Source organism: Hippopotamus amphibius, chromosome 6 (genome assembly GCF_030028045.1).
Source record: "Hippopotamus amphibius kiboko isolate mHipAmp2 chromosome 6, mHipAmp2.hap2, whole genome shotgun sequence".
In the NCBI taxonomy this organism is placed as follows: domain Eukaryota; kingdom Metazoa; phylum Chordata; class Mammalia; order Artiodactyla; family Hippopotamidae; genus Hippopotamus; species Hippopotamus amphibius.
This window is the reverse complement of record NC_080191.1, coordinates 72,726,749-72,745,242: the sequence shown is the minus strand read 5'-3', so window position 1 is coordinate 72,745,242 and position 18,494 is coordinate 72,726,749.

The following is an 18,494-nucleotide window of genomic DNA, read 5'->3' as shown; positions in this document are numbered from 1 at the left end:
CAAAGGAGGTTTTGGGGTAAAAAAAATCATAAGATAAGATGGTGTAGAAAAATCATTCTGGTGGTTGAATACAGATTAAAATAGAGAGAGGAGAGACTGGTGGTCAGAGAACTGTTTGGGAAGCTATGACAGAAATCCTGGAATTTTTGTTATGAAAGTGTCCTGGTCTGTCAGGTAGAAAGCACTGTTGAGAACTTGAAGTTCCAGCCCTATAGACACTCCTGAGGCTGAAGAGGTTACAGCTTGGGTGCCTACTGAGACTTCCAATATACACATACATAGGAAATAATTATTGGCCTCTTTCAAGTGACTGTGGGACTTAGAGAACACCTTAGCAGCTGCCAACACACCTTTACACAATGAAAATGACTGAACACATGACCCAAGGACTTGGCAGCAAGGAATTTTAAAGGGGACGTGTTTTCAGCTTAGTAATGTGTTTTGAATTAGGGATCTAGATATTACATTTCTTACAGATGTTGGAAGAGCATCTGCATTTCCCTGATTAGTTTCTGGTGGCTGCAGCTGTGCCCCACTGTTAAGTTATGGTCTGCACGTCCCGCAATTTGGATGATGCAAGTGGTGAAGCTGTGAGGTTGTTGGTCCTCTGTAAACATAGTTGGCTGCAGATTATGGGAACCTTTCAAGGGCAGGTCTCAACTTAGCTGATAGAGTCTAATTTGAAGTCCCACAGGCAGAGATGATGTGGAGTAAGATCTCTGAGTGATGGTCATGGCTCTTCTTCCTTTTTTGTGTGCGTAGTTAGACTTCAGTATGGTATCACAGTAATAAAGAAACAAGATGCATAAAGATGCTAAGAGGAGGGCTTCTCAATAGTGGCATGATTGACATTTTAGGCCAAATGATTTCTTGGAAGCCGTCCTGTGCATTGTAGGATGTTTCGTGGCACCCTTGGCCTCTACCCATTAGAGGCCAGTAGCATGCCACTTCTCCCTCACAGTTGTGACGACTAAAAAAAACGTCTACAGACACTGTCAAATGTGGGGTAAAATCAGACCCGATTGACAACCACTCCTAAGAAAAAGCTATAATAAAAGCACCCTCTTTAGTAAGTTAAAACAATTCTTTGCAGGAGGCCAGTGATACACATTCTCAAGAAACCGATAGTGGTAAGAGCTTGGTGAGATGCAAATAAAACAAAGAGAAATTGATTGACCCATGACTTCAGCAATACCAGCATGGGGCTTTCACTCCATAGTCGATCAGCTAAAGACAACAGCAAGCAATATATTTTCTAGCTAGGTAGTGTAGCTTTATGTTTGACAGTCAACTGGTCCATCCGTGACCATTTCACTTCAGCTTGGGAATTCCTTATTGGAATCACCATGGAAGCCACTGATGCCTTGTTTGTTTGCTTTGTTTTTGTTTTGTTTGTTTGTTTTTTGGCTGTGTTGGGTCTTCATTGCTGCACGTGGGCTTTCTCTAGTTGCAGAGAGCAGGGGCTACTCTATTGTGGTGTGTGGGCTTCTCATTGCAGTGGCTTCTCTTATTACGCAGCACGGGCTCTAGGTGAGCAATCTTCAGTAGTTGCAGTACTCAAGTTCAGTAGTCGTGGCTCATGGGCTCTAGAGTGCAGACTCAGTAGTTGTGACATATGGACTCAGCTGCTCTGCAGCATGTGGGATCTTCCCGGACCAGGGATCGAACCCGTGTCCCCTGCATTGGCAGGCGAATTCTCAACCACTGTGCCACTGGGGAAGTCCCTTGCTGCTGTTTTATTGTATAGTCTTGGAGTTTGATTATTCATTTAGGACAGGAAAAAGAACCCATATTTCTCTGTCCTTAGAAGGTTTTGGAGACTCTCTAGTAACTAGAAATGTCTAGGAGTCTCTAGATCAATGTTTTTCAACACTGGAACATTAGTTGTATCCTATTTGTAGATTATAAAATCATTAGTGGGCCATGACCAGTATTTTTTAAATTAAATGAAGTAAAATTGAAAGATACTAGATTGCATCACACAAAGTAGGAGTAAATATTGAATTGAGAACTTTTTGTTATTTGTGTATGGTGTGTTTGTGTGATGGGTTGTGATTTCTTACAGTGAATCATGTTAAATTTTATTTTATTTTTCGGCTGCGTTGGGTCTTCGTTGCTACATATGGGCTTTCTCTAGTTGTGGCAAGCAGGGGCTACTCTTCATTGCAGTATGCAGGCTTCTCATTGTGGTAGCTTCTCTTGTTGTGGAGCACGGGCTCTAAGTGTGTGAACTTCAGTAGTTGCATCATGCGGGTTCAGTAGTTGTGGTTTGCAGGCTTAGATGCTCTGTGGCATGTAGGATCTTCCTGGACCAGGGATCGAACCCGTGTGCCCTGCATTGGCAGGCAGATTCTTAACCATTGCACCACCAGGGAAGTCCTAAATCATGGTTAAATTTTGAAAATCACATCTCTTTACGGATGAAGAAAGAGAACTTCTGATTATTCACTACTGGCAAATCATTTGGTTTGCAATCGTCACATGGAATAACATTTGGCTCCACGTAATCTATAACTCAGCTACTTTTCTTTGGGTTCTTACAAAGTAAAGTGACAAAATAATTGATGATTATGAACAAGGCATGATACTAGAAGCTGTGGGAAGTTTAAAGATGAAGAGAATATAATTCATGCCTTCAACATTTAAGAAATGCAAGTTTCAAATTCTGGCTGATGATGACAATGAATCTTTGCAAGTTCTAGTTGATGAATCTGTGGAACAGGTATGGGATGCTGTGTGACTTCAGAGATCTCTGAGGGTTGGGACTGCTTGTGAAAGCTGATTGGGGAAGACAGGGTTAGGGTGTGTTCGAGCCCGTAACTGAAAGGAGATATGTGGGTTTGTGTGGGAAGGGGAGGTAAGGGGCAGTTCAGGCTGGTGGTAGAATGTGAAGGGAGACAGTAAGTGGATAGTTTGCTAGAGGATTTTTATCCAGGAATTTTAGAGTAAATTCTAAAATTTTGTAGGGGCCAAATTTGGAGGGCAGTCCAGGGAGTTTAACATTCTTCTTAATTTAGGCAAAATCATGAAGGGCTTTGGGGCAAGGGTTCCAAGATGAGCAGGGTATTTAATTTATTCTTTCACTGAACAGTAGTTGTCAGTCCCTTACTGTATAAAGAGAAGGGATGAGTGAGGTCAAACGATACATAATATCTGGTTCTTGACTTACATTTCTTGAAGTCTTAAGAAAGAAGCAAATAGCCTCTGGAGTCATACAAAGAATGGCTTACAAGCAGTCAGGGAAGAGGAGACTGAGTTTGCCTGATCCCCCAAGGATTTTTATTTGTAGAGATGGGCAAAGTCAGAGGTAAGAAAGAGGAATGAGTAATTAACCCAGTTGGGCTGCGGCATGTGCACGTGAAAGAGAATATTTGAGGGTGAGACTGGTGAGGCTGTTGGGACCCCAAGGAGGAAGGCCTGGGACACCATTTGGTATGTGATCTCCCTTTGGTGGGCAGGGCCACCTGCCAAGACTCTGTCCATTTGGAGACATGCAATCAGAGGTCTGCTTTAATGCGAACGGTCTGGAGGTCAAGTGCAGAATGGAGCAGAGTGAGAAAGACTGGGTTTCATAGCATTGCACTATGAACTTCTGTTGTACCCCATCCCTTATCATCCTGTGACGTCCAGGGTGAGCCAGGCGTTTTGTACCTGGGTTGAAGGAATCAGCTGAGCGTCAGCAAGTTAATAAAGAGTAGCAAAGCATGCTGGGCACTGCTAAGTGTAATGTTCATTGAATAAAAGCCAAAAATAATAAAAGGATTTTTTTGTTTAACTCCTTTTTCTTTGAGTGATTTTTTTTTTTTTTTTGGTTTAAACATTGGGAAAAGAAAAAAAACAATAAAAGGGCAATATTCACACAGCTCCTAAAACATGACATCAAATCTCCACTTTATTTCTAGGGCCCACAGCCCTGGAAAGCAGCTTGTACAATACCAGGTTTCTAGAGTCTTTGTATTTCCTTCTCTCTGTGGATCAATAAATTAAGCAACACGTCGATACTGAGATAGCAGATGAACATCTGTCAGGGAGAACGGGTCCTGGGGGCTTTGCGCTCTGGTATGGAAACTGTTTGATCTCGGTGTGCCGTCATAAAAGATGGGAGAGAGTTTATTATCTTTTATGATCCTGACTTACTAACAATACCTGACAGGGTGATTGTGTCTCGGCCTCTGGTTGGAACTGGGGATGTTCTCGTTGGCTTATGCCTGTATGAGGCACAGGACTTGCTGGTGAAACATCAAAACAAGCTATAATATGCCTCTGGCAATGGGATTCAGAACAGCTGCGGGGCTTTCTCCTATAGGGAGCTGGCAGGAAGAAGAAAAATGAAAGTAGAGCAATCCATCTCTATAGCATTCTATATATTAATAATGTTTGCCAGCTCCAGACATTGTCTAATCAATACCGGATGCAGCAGTTTACAATGGCTTGTAATACTTGGTGTGCCTTGTGGAAACAGCCTGAGCCCATGGCCTGGGAGAGGGGGTGTCCATAAATGCTTGTCCTGTGCAACCTCTGTTGCCTGGGTAGTAAACGTGCTAGGACTTGGAACTTGACTGAAAAGCTAATTCTTGACATTTAATCACAAGAACCGATTTCCAAAGAGCCTGGACAGCCCGCTGTTTTTCCTCCTTTTCTTTATCTCATGCTTTTTGTTTCTGATGCCCTCAGTGACTCCCAAGTTTTCCCGTGACACTAGTAGAGGAGAAGCGGGGTGCAGCCACCAGAGGGAGCCCGTTGGGCAGAAACCCACAGGATGCTGTGAGCCTCTGAGGTCTAGAAGAAACACAGTGATTTCATGTAGTTCTGGGATTAAAGATGACGGTAAACATTTGGCAGACTCACTGAGTGCAGATATTTGTAAAATAGTAAAAGTACAAACGAAAATCATCTAATGCCATCGAAGAATGTTACTTAGCTTAAGTTTGAAGGCGCAGAGAAGGGTTTTCCCCTTTGGAAGGTTTAATTGCCGCCGAGCCGTCCTTGCTGGCGGGGAAAGTAGGATGTAGTAAACACAGGTGGGGGTGCTGTGGGAGAGGCATTTCGACTTTCACAGAAAACTTCAGTGTAATAAGTGGATTTATTCTGAGGCAGTCAGCCGTCGTCATTAACCTTATCAGTCCTCACGTGCACTGTTTAAAAAAAATTCATCAAATTAAGCCTTTGCTGCCAACAGAAACAAAAAAGCAAAACTCCAACCCCAAAATTCAGCCCTTTTACTTTGGACAACTCCTACCTTCCCTACGCCCCACGTAACATATTTTGGCAATGTCGTTTAAAGACGGAATCTGCTGAGAGGTTGCCAAGTAAAAAGTGTGTGCACAAATGCATCTAACAAGCTGAAAACCAAAGCTGAAGTGGCAATTTGCTCATAAACCAGATAATTAAGGATGTGCCAAACTACCTGTGGGGGACCTGGGATTTATCAGTGGTTTTTATTTACTGTTTAATAGTATAGCATGTTATATAAACCTTTAAGTAAAACAATTTGATTATAAAAAAATAGCCTTTTCAAAGTCACAGCACCTCCCCTACAGAGTTCTAAAATCAGTGGAAAGTGGGCAGCATCAATAAACACAGGGACTTATGTCAATAAATGTTCTGCCCACCCGGGTACCTTGTTACCCACGAGGTGTATAAGAGCCAAGGTTTACATACAAAGATGTTTGCCAGTTCTCTGTCTATCACTAGGATTTTAGAAATGTAGATGTGTTTCAGCATAAGTTTGAAAACTTTCTTTCAAATGGATCTACTTGAAGGGTAGTCCTTTCTACCTATATTTCTTGTCTCAATATTTTCTTTTCTTTTCCTTCCTTCCTTCCTTCCTTCCTTCCCTCCCGCCCTCCCTCCTTTCTTTCCTTTCTTTTTCTTTCTTTCTTTCTTTCTTTCTTTCTTTCTTTCTTTCTTTCTTTCTTTCTTTCTTTCTTTCTTTCTTTCTTTCTTTCTTTCTTTCTTTCTTTCTTTCTCTTTCTTTCTTTCTTTCTTTCTTTCTTTCTTTCTTTCTTTCTTTCTTTCTTTCTTCCTTCCTTCCTTCCTTCCTTCCTTTCTTTCTTCCTCCCTCCCTCCCTCCCTCCCTCCCTCCCTCTCTCTCTCTCTCTCTTTCTTTCTTTCTTTCTTTCTTTCTTTCTTTTCTTTCTTTTTCTTTCTTTCTTTTAGGTTGATTTTTGCTAATGGGACTGGAGCAGTGGTTCTGAAACCTGGCTGCACATTGGAATCATCTAGAGAAATGTAAAAAGTACTGATGCCTGCATTTCAACCCCAGAGATTCTGATATAATTAACCTAGGATTTGATCCCAGGATTAGTATTTTAAAAAAAACTCCCCAACTTGAATGTGCATAGTGATGACCTGGGAATCTCTGCAGAAACTGACTCCATAGGAGGGTATGTCTATATTTTTAACAAGCTCCTGGGTGATGTTGCTGCTGCTGAGAACACACTTTTTGAGTGGTGAGTGTCTAGAGGAAGTGGTTTCGGATGAATCTTTGAACTGTGAAGGTTGACATGGAAGGGAGACAGAAGGTAGTGTGGAAGTCTTTTTCCACTGTTCTCGTAGGCTTACATGTGTGGAATTTCTGGGTTCGTTGCCTAGACATTTACCTACACTTCTAGTGTAGGTAAATCCTGTGATAAGGTAAGATTTTCTTAAAACAACAACAATCTGGTCTCAAATGCACCAGGCTGAGTGGTGGTTTACTTACGCTAAGGTGTTTCTAGGGATGGCTGGAAGCAGAAAAGGAAGGAGAAAGCACATGTTCTAACCTTGGTTGAGCACTTACTATGTACCAGGTGCTATGCCAAGTTCTTTGGGTACTTGTGTGATTGAACTTGGGAAGGTGAGATTATCATTCTGTTTTCACAAATGCGGAAACCACAGCTAAAGGGGAGAAGTTACTTGATCAAGAACAGAGTTAATGGGTTCAAGGGGGGTGATGTCTCTGTGTTGTCCATCCACACTTTCTGGGTCCCAGCTACTCCCTGGGCCAACCATAGTGCCTGTCCCTCTTTGGGACCCTGGCTTGTCCTGTTGGGATGACCTATCTACTCATTCTTTATCAAGATTATAAAGTCTTCTCTTTGGCTGGGTCACCGCTACTCTGGTAAACTGATTTATGTTCATGTATTTTAAAGTGTTTTGTGGGTTCATTATCATTGTCCCGTGACATAATTATTAAGTGTTTTCTCTTTCATCTTCATTTAAAAGGGATAAAGTTCTGATTGAGTTTCACTGTTTGTCTGGCGGCTCTTAAGTGATGCCAAAGTAACCAGTCAGTTCATTAAGAAAACAGAGCTGTCAAGTGGCGTATTTGAGGTCTTGTGGAACAGGCAACTGCTTGACTGACAATGTTGCTTTCTTTTCCTCTGGTTTGGTTGGCATCAGATGAACCCGACCACAGAATCTTAAGTACTTATTTTTAAAAACTTACCCGCTGACTTGCATCCAGTCTGGGTGCCTGTCTCTGCACACACAGTAATGCCATTCATCACTGCTGGCTGAGGAGGATGCAGAGGTGGAGAGGGGATGGTTAGAGCCTGGAGTCTCAGGCAGGCCCTCCCATGCTCAGCCTGACCCTACACCTCCCATTCTTCATCCCTCCAATCCCCAGAGCTCCCTTGGGGAGCAAGATGGGGATTGTTGTGTTCTTTTTCCCTGTTGGAACTTTCTAAAGCTTGGGGCACCTACTGTGCAGATATTTGTATTGGGGAGAGAACAGTGGTTCTGATGGACGCATGAAACAGGTAGCAAAGACTTCAGCTGCCAGTCCCCACCCGAAGCTGCCTCTCCCCACAGCTGCAACTGCTAAAACAATCTTGTTCTTTTGTTTTCTGCACTTAAAGAAAGGCCTTCAGCCAAACGGTCGCCCCTGACCTTGCTTTATATTTCCAAGGTGCGTTTTATTAACTCCTTTTTCATATGGTACATGTGGAGGCTGCCACCAGATGAGAGGGAGGCGAATTTCACAGTCCTGATGGAAAGAGCAGTGGTGAGCTATGAGAGATGTGATGAACAATTTTTGTAGCAAATATATCTCTTGTGTCGATCTGAGCTCCATTTGGGTAAATGAGCTCCAGGCAGAGATAATAAAAATGCATTCGAGTTGTAGAAGCCACTTTAGGTAAAAAACCAAATACAAACCAACCTACCATTAGCCATGCACTTGAAGCCTTCTTAGAAGGAGAAGAAGTTATTTTGCCTAGAAGATAATTGAAGAGAACTAAAGGAAAATGCTCTGCTGGGTGATGGAGTTTTACTTTTGTTCTTCAACTTGGTAGGTCACTGGGGCTGACTTAGGAGAAGCTGGAGTACTGTATGGCTTTAAAAACCGAATCCAAATAAAACTCCATCTTGCAAACCCTTTCATTGATTTCTAACAGCCCTGTTCTTCACACAACAACAGCCGGGAAAATAATTTCTGTCTATGGAGGAATGATATACTGCCACTTTTTTTTTTTTTCCAAAACCAAAGTTAAACTTTTTTCCCCGTTTTTTTCCCCCCTGGAGTGTGTGCCTGTGTGCAGGGGTGTCTATCTAATTGGCCACAAGAGGGAATTAAACTAAATAAAATCACTATCCACGGGGGGCCTCTAAATATGCCTTTTTAATTTGAAAATTTTTGTGGGTTATAGTGTAATTCAAGCTTTTCAAGGTTTATTAGTGCATAGCTGTTCGCCGGGCTCCCGCAGCTCAAGACTCCCCATCCGATCCGCCGGCCGCGGGTAATGCAAGGGCAAAGGCGCCTTTCATGTGCCGAACGGCCCTAAAGTGACACAAGCTTCAAAAAGGCGCTCCCCCCATCAAACACATATTAATAAAAGTGACTGAAGGGAGTTGAAGTTGGTAATTGGTGCTGCTGACTCGACACCGTGTTCGTCATTCCCTGTCGGAGGAATTCTGACAATTCACCGCTCAGCCCGGGGACGCGGGGCCTGTCGATGAAGATGTTGCCAGCAGATGGGAGGCGATGCCAGGGACCCCGCGCGCGCCCGCGGCCGCCGAGTCAAAACACGCCGCGCTGGGTAATTAATTGCTGCGAGAGGAAACGGACCAATGGCGCCTTCTGCTGTGAAGCTGTTAATGGAGAACTTATGGAGAGAAAGTCAAGTCCTCCCATCCAAATTGGAATGTGAAAGAAATCTGTTGGAAGGTGATGACAGAAATGAAGTAAAACAGTTGTTTCCTGATCCGCGTGCCAGGTGTGTCTCATACTGTGATAAATAAGGTCTGCGTCTTACGCTCCAGAAATGGGGGATATTACAAGCGTTTATGATGGGGAGGCGCACACAGAAACTGCGCTTGAGACGTTTCGTTTCTCCTGGCACCAAGCAGTGAACAGTTACGGCACAAAAGCCTGGAGCTGCTAATTCCTTTGTTTAGGTTCTAGCCAACCTGGCCTATTAAAAGCTTAAATCCAATTTTATTGTTAAGGTATTTATTAACTGATTATGAAAAGACATTAAAAGACTCATAATGAAGCTACTAAGTGGCTCCTTACCTGGATTACTTCTCCCCTTGTCTTACACGGCAGAAACGGTCCCCGTGTTGGGACGGAACTGCTCACCACCTCGGTGTTATTTGTTTCAGCTCTCACCTCTGCTCCAGCCAGAGCCTCAAGTGAAGGGAATCTGCGAGAGAGCCAGTGGGTTAGGGTTACAAGCATCTCCCCACAGCCCCGGTTGTGTGCAGTGCTGGTATTCACTTTCAAATTGCTGCCGTGTTTCACCCAAGGAAGGTGTGTGAATGACTCCTGACAAGTTTTGGACGTGGCTGACCGACGTCTTCCTTGTTAAAGAGGCTGTTGCTGAAATGTTCGTGTGCACCGTGTGGAAATGCACATGCAAGTGCACTGGCGGACGTGATGTGAAGCGCCTCAGGGCGCTTAGATAGCTTATTTTTGGCTTGCTCGTGGCTACCCATGTGAAAATGATCCTTCTGCTGAAATGATGTTCCTCTCTTGTTTTTTAAAGTTTTAAAGTATTTTGATGTATTTCATTGATCCATTGCTATCTCTAGAAACTTCAGGGAGAAGAGATATACAGTATTTTCTTTTTAAGGACAAAAGAAAAATTTTACGAAAAATTATTGGACATCCTGACCATATATATTATAATCTTTTTTAACTATAGAAAATATAAATTTTTAAAAAATATATATCTTTTTGACAATGGAATTTATTTATTGAAACTGAAAAGTTTTTTTTTTTTTAATAACCATAGTAATTCTTGGATAAACCTTATTGGCTGCAGTATCACCAGTAGTCAAAGCAGGATTTGCAACTAAAAAAATAATTTTAATAACTTTGAAAACACAAAATATCCAGTTACTGTTGAATCATATATTTTATTAAAATCTTTGATTTCAGTACCGTATCCCCCTGCTACTGTGTAGTCATTTAAAACTTGTTTAAAAGATGAGGAAGCTTAATTCTTAAAAAGGCCCCTAAGCATATTAAGGAAGTTAAACATACTTAAGTAGATTTGCCTGCATAACGAGCATGACTTACAAAATTATAAAATATCAAGTACAGCTATGCTTCTCTCAAGGATCAACTATAATTTCTGTACTCATGTGTATCATCAGGAATTTATGGAATTAGTACTAAAATTTTGAAAACAATTTTGCTTTTAAAAAAAAAATAATATGAATATGGCCAGTTTGAGGAAATTGCAACTTGGTATCTTTTGACTTTTTTTAAATGTTGAGTTACTGTTAATTTCAAAAATTTAAAATAAATGCTCACTAAAACTAATGTTCTGTAAAATAGATAGCTGGTGGGAAGTTGCTGTATAATAGAGGGAGATCAATTTGATGATGGGTGATGCCTTAAAGGGCCAGGACCCCTAGGGAGGGTGGGAGGGAGTCTCTGGAGGGAGGGGATATGGGGTTATATGTAAATATACAATTGATTCACTTTGGTGTACCTCAAAAGCTGGTACAAGAGTGTATAGCAATTACATTCCAATAAAGAGCTTAAAAAAAAACAACTAATATTCTTACCCTGCACAGTGGTCTCAATGTAAAGTTATTAAAATTGGCATTGTTGTTTGCTGTTTAAAGTTGTCTTATTTCACAAAAATGTTACTTGGGAGATCGAATCACTATTTCTGAAGTAAAAATAGCTTTTCTTATTTGTTATTCATAATCAATAATCTTTTAAATAATATTCTTTATGCAATACTTGTTTAGGAAAAATAAGAATTGTTTTATCTGAATTATTCTCAGTGGAATTAATTTACCACTCATTTTCCCCACATTGGTAAAAAACATAAAAGTGGGATTTTGTAGTTACCATGCATCTTGAAAGAGTAGAATCAGCCTATTTATTTTTCAGTCTTTCAGTAGGGTATTTCTTTCACTCATTTATTCACTGACTCACTCATTTGACAAGAATTGAGTCTCTATAACGGGTATTTGGGGATCCTACGGACTGAGAGTAGTAATAAAACACCGTCCTTACCCTTAAAAACCGTGACCAAACAGAGGGATGTGTAAAAAAAGAAGATTTGGGGAAAAAACAATGACCCAATTACCTGTTTTATCTCTTTATACTTTGAGTGGGGAATCAGAGAATAGTCACCTACAAATGATTCATATTTGACTGTGGATGAAACCATCTCCTCTATCGTCTCATCTCTCCTTCCGCTGATCAGTCCCTTGGCCTCTTTTCTGTCTCTGTCTACGGCGCTTTCTCCAAATCTCACAGCACAAACCTCACGTCAATACATGCACATTGCACAGCTCTTTTCTGATGGTTCCTGATGTCCAGCCAGCGTCAAATCATAGCCTCTCTGCCTCTAGATGGTCTGCTTGGGGCAGAAGAAAACACAGTCCACGGTGTATCTACTTCTGTGGCCTCCACTACTGGCCTGTGTTGGGTTCTAGGCTTACAGAAGGCTTTTGAGCAAAGGAGGCAATTGAAGAACAATCCCATGTCCTTCAGAAAATCCCCCAGTCCCGGGGATCCACATGGCAAGTGTGATGGGGCCATGAAGGAGCTGTCTCTTTGTAACAGAACCCCCACCCCCACCCCCGGCTGCCCTGAGCCAACGGTATTTGCCAGGCAAATATTATCGGGTGCTGGGCCGCAGCCATCACACCTCCCACCGCCCGAGTCAAGGCCTGTTGGCAGCTACAGAAGTTAGGTGTCGCTGACTGACACGTAATTATGGTGGGCAGAAAAATGTAGACGTGTTAGCAAAGTCAATATTATGGAGACCTCTGTCTTCCCAAATATTGCACGTTAAAAGATACTTCTAGGGTATAGCCAATTACATTCTCTGTTTTTACGACCAGTCACAAATGTATTTTTTATTAGCTGGTGTGTTCAATGTTTTGAATGCATAGCCCTTATTTCAAGCTCATTTTAGTTTGTGGTACGTGCGAAAGAATTTTTGCTGACTTGAAATAGTGAAGCTGCTCTCTTTGAACTGAACTGCTGGGCCTGTGGCACTGAGAGTTTATTCCACAGCCTTCTGTGACTCTTGACTGTAAATTAGTCTGTGAAGTGGTGTTTATTGCTGAACCGGGAGGTTAAGACAGCCTAATTATATGTTTGTGCAGGAGAAAACACCATGCCCCCACCATGAGCAATTATCCTGTCCCCTTTTTCACAGCTTAATCTAGCTCCTGCTAAGAAGAATGAGGAGATGGCCTGTCTTCACCACACATTTAGCTACCATGCGTTTTCAATGTTAATTAGAAAGTTTGTTCACTGGAAAAGTGACTTCTTCCATAAGTCAGCTTTCCACCGAGTGGAGGGCATCTGGTAAGGCGACTTGAGGTGTCTTTTGGATACGATCTCTAATTTTACCCACGGGACAACACACAAGTGAGACTCTTGCCATGCTCTCAACTTCGTCGCCTGGTGCCATTTTCCCGTCTTTATGTGTTTAAAGCTCCATGTGGCAGGAGAGAGACTGTTAGGATACTCGGGCTCTGTGTAGGTTTTTTTTTTTTTTGTAGAAATGGAAATCCTGCTTATCCTAAGGGACTTTTTCTTATGTTAAGAAGGATGTAGCGAATGAAAACCAGAACGAGATCAACAGGTCAATGTCTTTAAAGTTGGTCATAAAATGTATCACAACAAAGAATCCATGGGGTAGGAATGGCATGCCAAAATACCTCTGCCTTTGTTCTTGGACACTTCTCTGTCACAAGGGCAGCATACTTCTGTTTCTCTTCAAAAGCATTTGGCTTATATTTTTCATACACAGGCACAGGCTGAAGTCTTACGATGCATATAGGTTCAATTTCCTCCTAGGAAAATAAAAGATGCCCTCATGTCTTCTCGCACTCAACCAGAAATGCTCATTGTCATTGAAACGAGCTGAGGGAAGAACAAGTTCTGTAAGAAACAGCATCTCAAGCGTGGTCCAATCTGCTCTGAAACGATGAGTTGCCTCTAGGGAAATAGACTTCTCATTACTAGCAAATTTCCAAGCTATCACTCAGTCTTTCCCTCTTTATCCCATTTCTATGAGTTTTGTTTCTAGGATGAAATAACATCTCTCTTCTCTCTTTCTTTCCTTTTTCTCCCCCCACCCCCGCTTCAGCTCTCAATTTTCTTTGCTTCTTAAACAAGACTTCAGCAAGACTCCCTTTCTTTATCGGTTAACCCTTTCCCGGTTCTGCATTAGCTTAACTTAGTTTCTCTTTCTTTTTTTGCCTCTGAGTATTCACACACTGTGCTGGAGGTCCAGGCAAGAAAAGCCGGGAAGCAGTATGGAGAGGAGATTGAAGGCTTTTCCACTCTATTTATTTTAAGAACCTAAAACCTTCTCACTGTGTTGTAGGACAGCGAAGCACTCTAGGGTGATCCTTTCCATCTTTCTCTCCTTCCCACTCTCTTCCCTGCCTGTCAAGGGAGATTCCAGTGGAAGGAAGCTAGCAGAGCTTTCTAGTATCTTCCTTATTTTTCACTTCTTTGCAAAAACTGTTTGAAGGACCATGTACTTCTCCCAGTGAAATCATACCAGGTCTCCCTAACCATTCTCCTCCTGTTTCATGACATGCCAGTGACTTTTTCCAACTAGAAACCACTGATCTTTTGGCTGGCTTATCACACTACAAGCTCATTCATTTAACAAAATATGTGCTGAGCCTTGTTCATATGAGGCTGCTCCTGGTTTCTCAGGCATTTTCGTGCTGTCCTAGAGTACATCTTTGTTTTTTGACACGTTTCTTTTGTTTTTTGTTTTCAATTTTAATCCAAATTTGTTTGAAACAGTTTTCATCTCGTGGAGCAGTAGTCTGTTTTAACCCTTCAACTTGCCAGAGTGACAAAGACATTAATTTCCCAAGAGGTGTGTTGATATTATTAAGGAGTCTGGTGAATGGTGATCTGGGGGGCTGCTCAGGCAGCGGACAGTGCTGTGGCCATAGTTCCTGGAGAGGTCTTTCTCTCAGCATGATTATCTTTGACATCCGTGATGCTTTAGCTCTCTCTTTCTATCAGAGAGTCCCATGAAAATGACAGGAGAGCTTTTTTTTTTTTTCAGTGGGAATCTATTTCCTAATTAATACATTGGAAAGGGGCCCTTTGGAGTTTGGAATGCAAATTTAACCTGGCTGCAGAAAGCACAGGTTTAACCTCTGCACTCTGTCTCTTCTCTGAAGGCTGGAGAGTTTACAACCCTAAGTACAAGGTCACACGGCTGCTTAGCAGCAGACTGGAGCTAGAACACAGGGTTTCTGAGCTCCTCTTCAGCGCTCAAGCCACACACCCTGTGGACTGACTGGACACCAGCTGTATTACTCACCAGCTCTAGCCTTGGCTTTGTTGAAAGTCAGTCCTCTGCAGAAAGTTTTCGAAAGGACTGCCAGAGCATTCTTCTCCAAGTCCACTTGAAAACCTAGAAATAAACCTTGAGATAAAATTCCGTGGCTTACTGTATTAAACTTGTGCTCAAATTTGCCTCATTCCTGACTTAAATTTCAGCTTTAACCAGGTTTCTTGGGGTGGTTAAATCTGAATTAAAAGCTGGCTGGCTCTGTCTTATATTAAAACGTGCAGGTACTATGTTTGTGTTGGAGTCAGGAGAGGGAGAATTAGTGTCCTTCTGCTAAGGAGGTCGATGGAACAAGAAGGTGGCAGCATCAGACCTCAGGAACTCCCAGGAAATAAACCCTGGTGGGGAGGACCACTTCCCTACATGATGACCTGGTGGATTGGAGTGAAGACTTGAGTCTTGGCTTTGGGAGGCAAGTTAAGGAGGACACGAGAGAAGCCACCACAAGACATGGTGCAATGAACATGGTCATGAAGGGTGGAGAGACTCAGGTCTGAATATGGGCTCTGCCCCTTCCTGGCTGTGTGCTCTTAGGGTGGTTTTCTAGCCTTTCTGAGCCTGCTTTCATATCATTAAAATGGGGCCCGTAGTGCTTAATTCGCAGTGGGTCATGACTGGCGAAGGAAGGGGTGGACTCTGTATCATAGGTGACACTGCACCTGGGATGCTCGCTACGTGCCACGCCCCTTTGTTCCCACAGGCAGGTGGCATTCTCACTGACCCCCTGCGTCCCAGTTACCTGATGACATACCCTTGGCCAGTGATTTTCATACTGCAGCCTGAAACCCATTAGTGAGTTGAAAAATCAATTTATTGGGACTTGCCTGGCAGTCCAGTGGTTAAGACTCTGTGCTTCCACTGCAGGGGGCATGGATTCGACCCCTGGTCAGGGAACTAAGGTCCCACATGCCACATGGCGTGGCCATAAGAAAGGAAAAAAGAAGGAAAATTTTATTAAAAAATCAATTTATCGCTCATGGTTATGGTAGGCTGAATAATGCCCCCCCACCCCCACCCAAGATGTCCACATCCCAGTCCCCAGAACCTGGGAGCGAGTTACTTCACATGGCAAAAGGGACTTTGCAGATGTGATTAAGGGTCATCAGGCAGGGGGATTATTCTGGATTATCTGTGTGGGTCCAGTATAATCACAAAGTCCTTTTAAGAGAGAGGCAAGGAAGCTGAGATGAAGCGAGAGAGTAGCACAGACATATATATACTACCAACTGTAAAATAGATAGCCAGTGGGAATTTGCTGTATAACAAAGGGAGTCCAACTTGAGGATGGAAGATGCCTTAGAGGACTGGGACGGGGAGGGTGGGGGGGACTCAAGGGAGGGTGGGGGGGGAGTTGAGTGAGGGAGGGAACATGGGGATATGTGTGTAAAAACAGATGATTGAACTTGGTGTACCCTCCAAAAAATAATAAATAAATAAATAAAATTAAAAAAAAAAACTGCCCAAAAAATTTTCAGATTTTTTTTTAAGTTTAAAGCAAAATTCATCTTCCTTCGTGGGAAAGCATCCAGTTTCTTCATCCACTTAGTAAGTTTTGAAGAAAGAGTTCCTTTCCTTGAATATATATTTGTTTGATTTTCTGAAATGTTACCTTCCTGCAAAGCCACTGATGTACACATTAAATATAATACAATAAATTCCATTAAAAAAAAAAGAGAGAGAGAGAGGCAAGAGGACCAAAGGGGAAGTAGAAGCTTTTACAGCAGAAGCAAGACATTCTTGGAGTTATGTAAGAAAGGGGCCATGAGCCAAGGAATGTACGTGAGCTCTACAAGCTGGAAAAGACAAGGAAATGGATTCTCCCCACCCCAGAGCCTCCAGAGAGAACCAGCTCTGCTGATGCCTTGGTTTTAGCCCAGTGAGACTTGATTTTGGAATTCTGACCTTCAGAACTGTAAGATACTAGTTATGTGGTTTTGAGCCACTAGTTTTTGTCAATTTGTTACAGAGGCCATAAAAACTAACCCAATGGCTAACATGTTATGACAAATGAAACAGAAGAGCAAATGCAAGTTTGGTTTCGGCTCACGTGTGTGCACATACATACCCACATATACACATCTGCATATTGCATGTATGCACTGGATTGCCATAGTATTGCACAATATTCCTACCTGTGGTCTGTGGGGAGGTGGCCACTGCCTCCCTGGGTGTTGCTCGAGGGACGCGTCTTGTGCTAACAGCTTGGGGAGTCCTTGTTCTCAGGAGCGGCGGAGTTGGCAAGACCATCTTGCTTCTCCCAAACCTTAATTATTCTTCACAGCCAAAGCCAAATGAAAGTCTGGCTTACAGGAGGCATATGGAGAGAGTGCTGATTTGGGCTCGAGAGCAACATATGAGCTCATGTACAAATCACGAGGTTGTGTCTGACAGCGTTTCACATTAAAGTTAGGAGTGGTTTTTCTGTCGGTGATGTGAGTCAAATGTGAGGTAAACTGAGGAATGGTGGGACCCAGCTGCAGCTGGAGGAGCTGTGTACATATGAACTGGGCATGTGGTAGGTGTGTCGCTGATAGATTCTTGCAGGAAATAGACTAAAAAAAATACCTAGACCGATAGTCACTGGATGGTGTATTTGCAGGTGCGGTCTGTGAACTCAGAATGAGTTCTTTTCAGAATGCAGGCAGGACTTGCCTTGAAACAAAAATGTAACTCCTGAGTGAGGAGTAAATCTCAACCCAGTGACGGTAATGGCCAGCTAGCCGAGTCCCTAATGACAGACTTTCAACATCAGACTCGACTTCAGGGCAAGTTTTGTCAATGACACCTCCTCTGTCTTAGCGTCAAGTGGTGGGCAAGATTTTCCAATAATAACATCTCCTGCTAGGATGTGGAGAGTGGAACCCAGTCCCACCAGAACTTGTAAAGCCTCAAGAGAACCTCTGTCATCCAGCCTTAATGAAGACACACAGTGGCTTCTCCTAGACTACCCCACCCCCACCCCTTATCTCCCCTCTCTTAACTAACTAGATGTATCATGAAGTTCCTGGTCATGCCTGGTGACTTGATCAGGTCTTGAGGAAGCAACATAACACAAAGGTTAAGCAAGTAGACTTTGGCATTAGACTGCGTGAGTTACATCACTTACTAACCACGTGACCATGACAAGTTCTTTCACCTCCTCAAGCTTCAGCTTCCTCACCTATACAATAAGGACAGGAATGATACCTACCTCATTGGGTTTTTGTGACAGTTAAGTGAAACATCACAGGAAATGCTTGTTCCAAGGTAGCTGTTGTTAGCATTTTCCTCTTATACTAAGTTTGGATCAGGGAAGTGTAAAATTATACAGTAACATTATTTTTATAACATGTTTATGCTAGCCTGAATTCAATGTGAACTTACCCAAAGGGACTGAGAATGTAAATATCCTTTGCTGTCGTCTTCGTCACCTCAAGTTTAAGGGCTAGAAATATGGCAGCTCAGACTGAACCCCAAAGGAGCTTAAGATTCTGTGATTTCTGCTGAGAAATCAGAAGTAAAGATTGCTATTATACAATGGTGCAATTCTTTTATCTAGTGAAAACAAGTCCAGTATGATGAAACAAAACTTTCTGTAATTAGGAAAAGAATCCTCATCATTTGCTGCTTCTTTTAGGAATTGCAAGATTGCCAGGGAATTGGGATATCATCATTTCTCCTCTCTGCATTCAGGCCAAATTGCCACATGTCTGTGTCTTGAAGAGT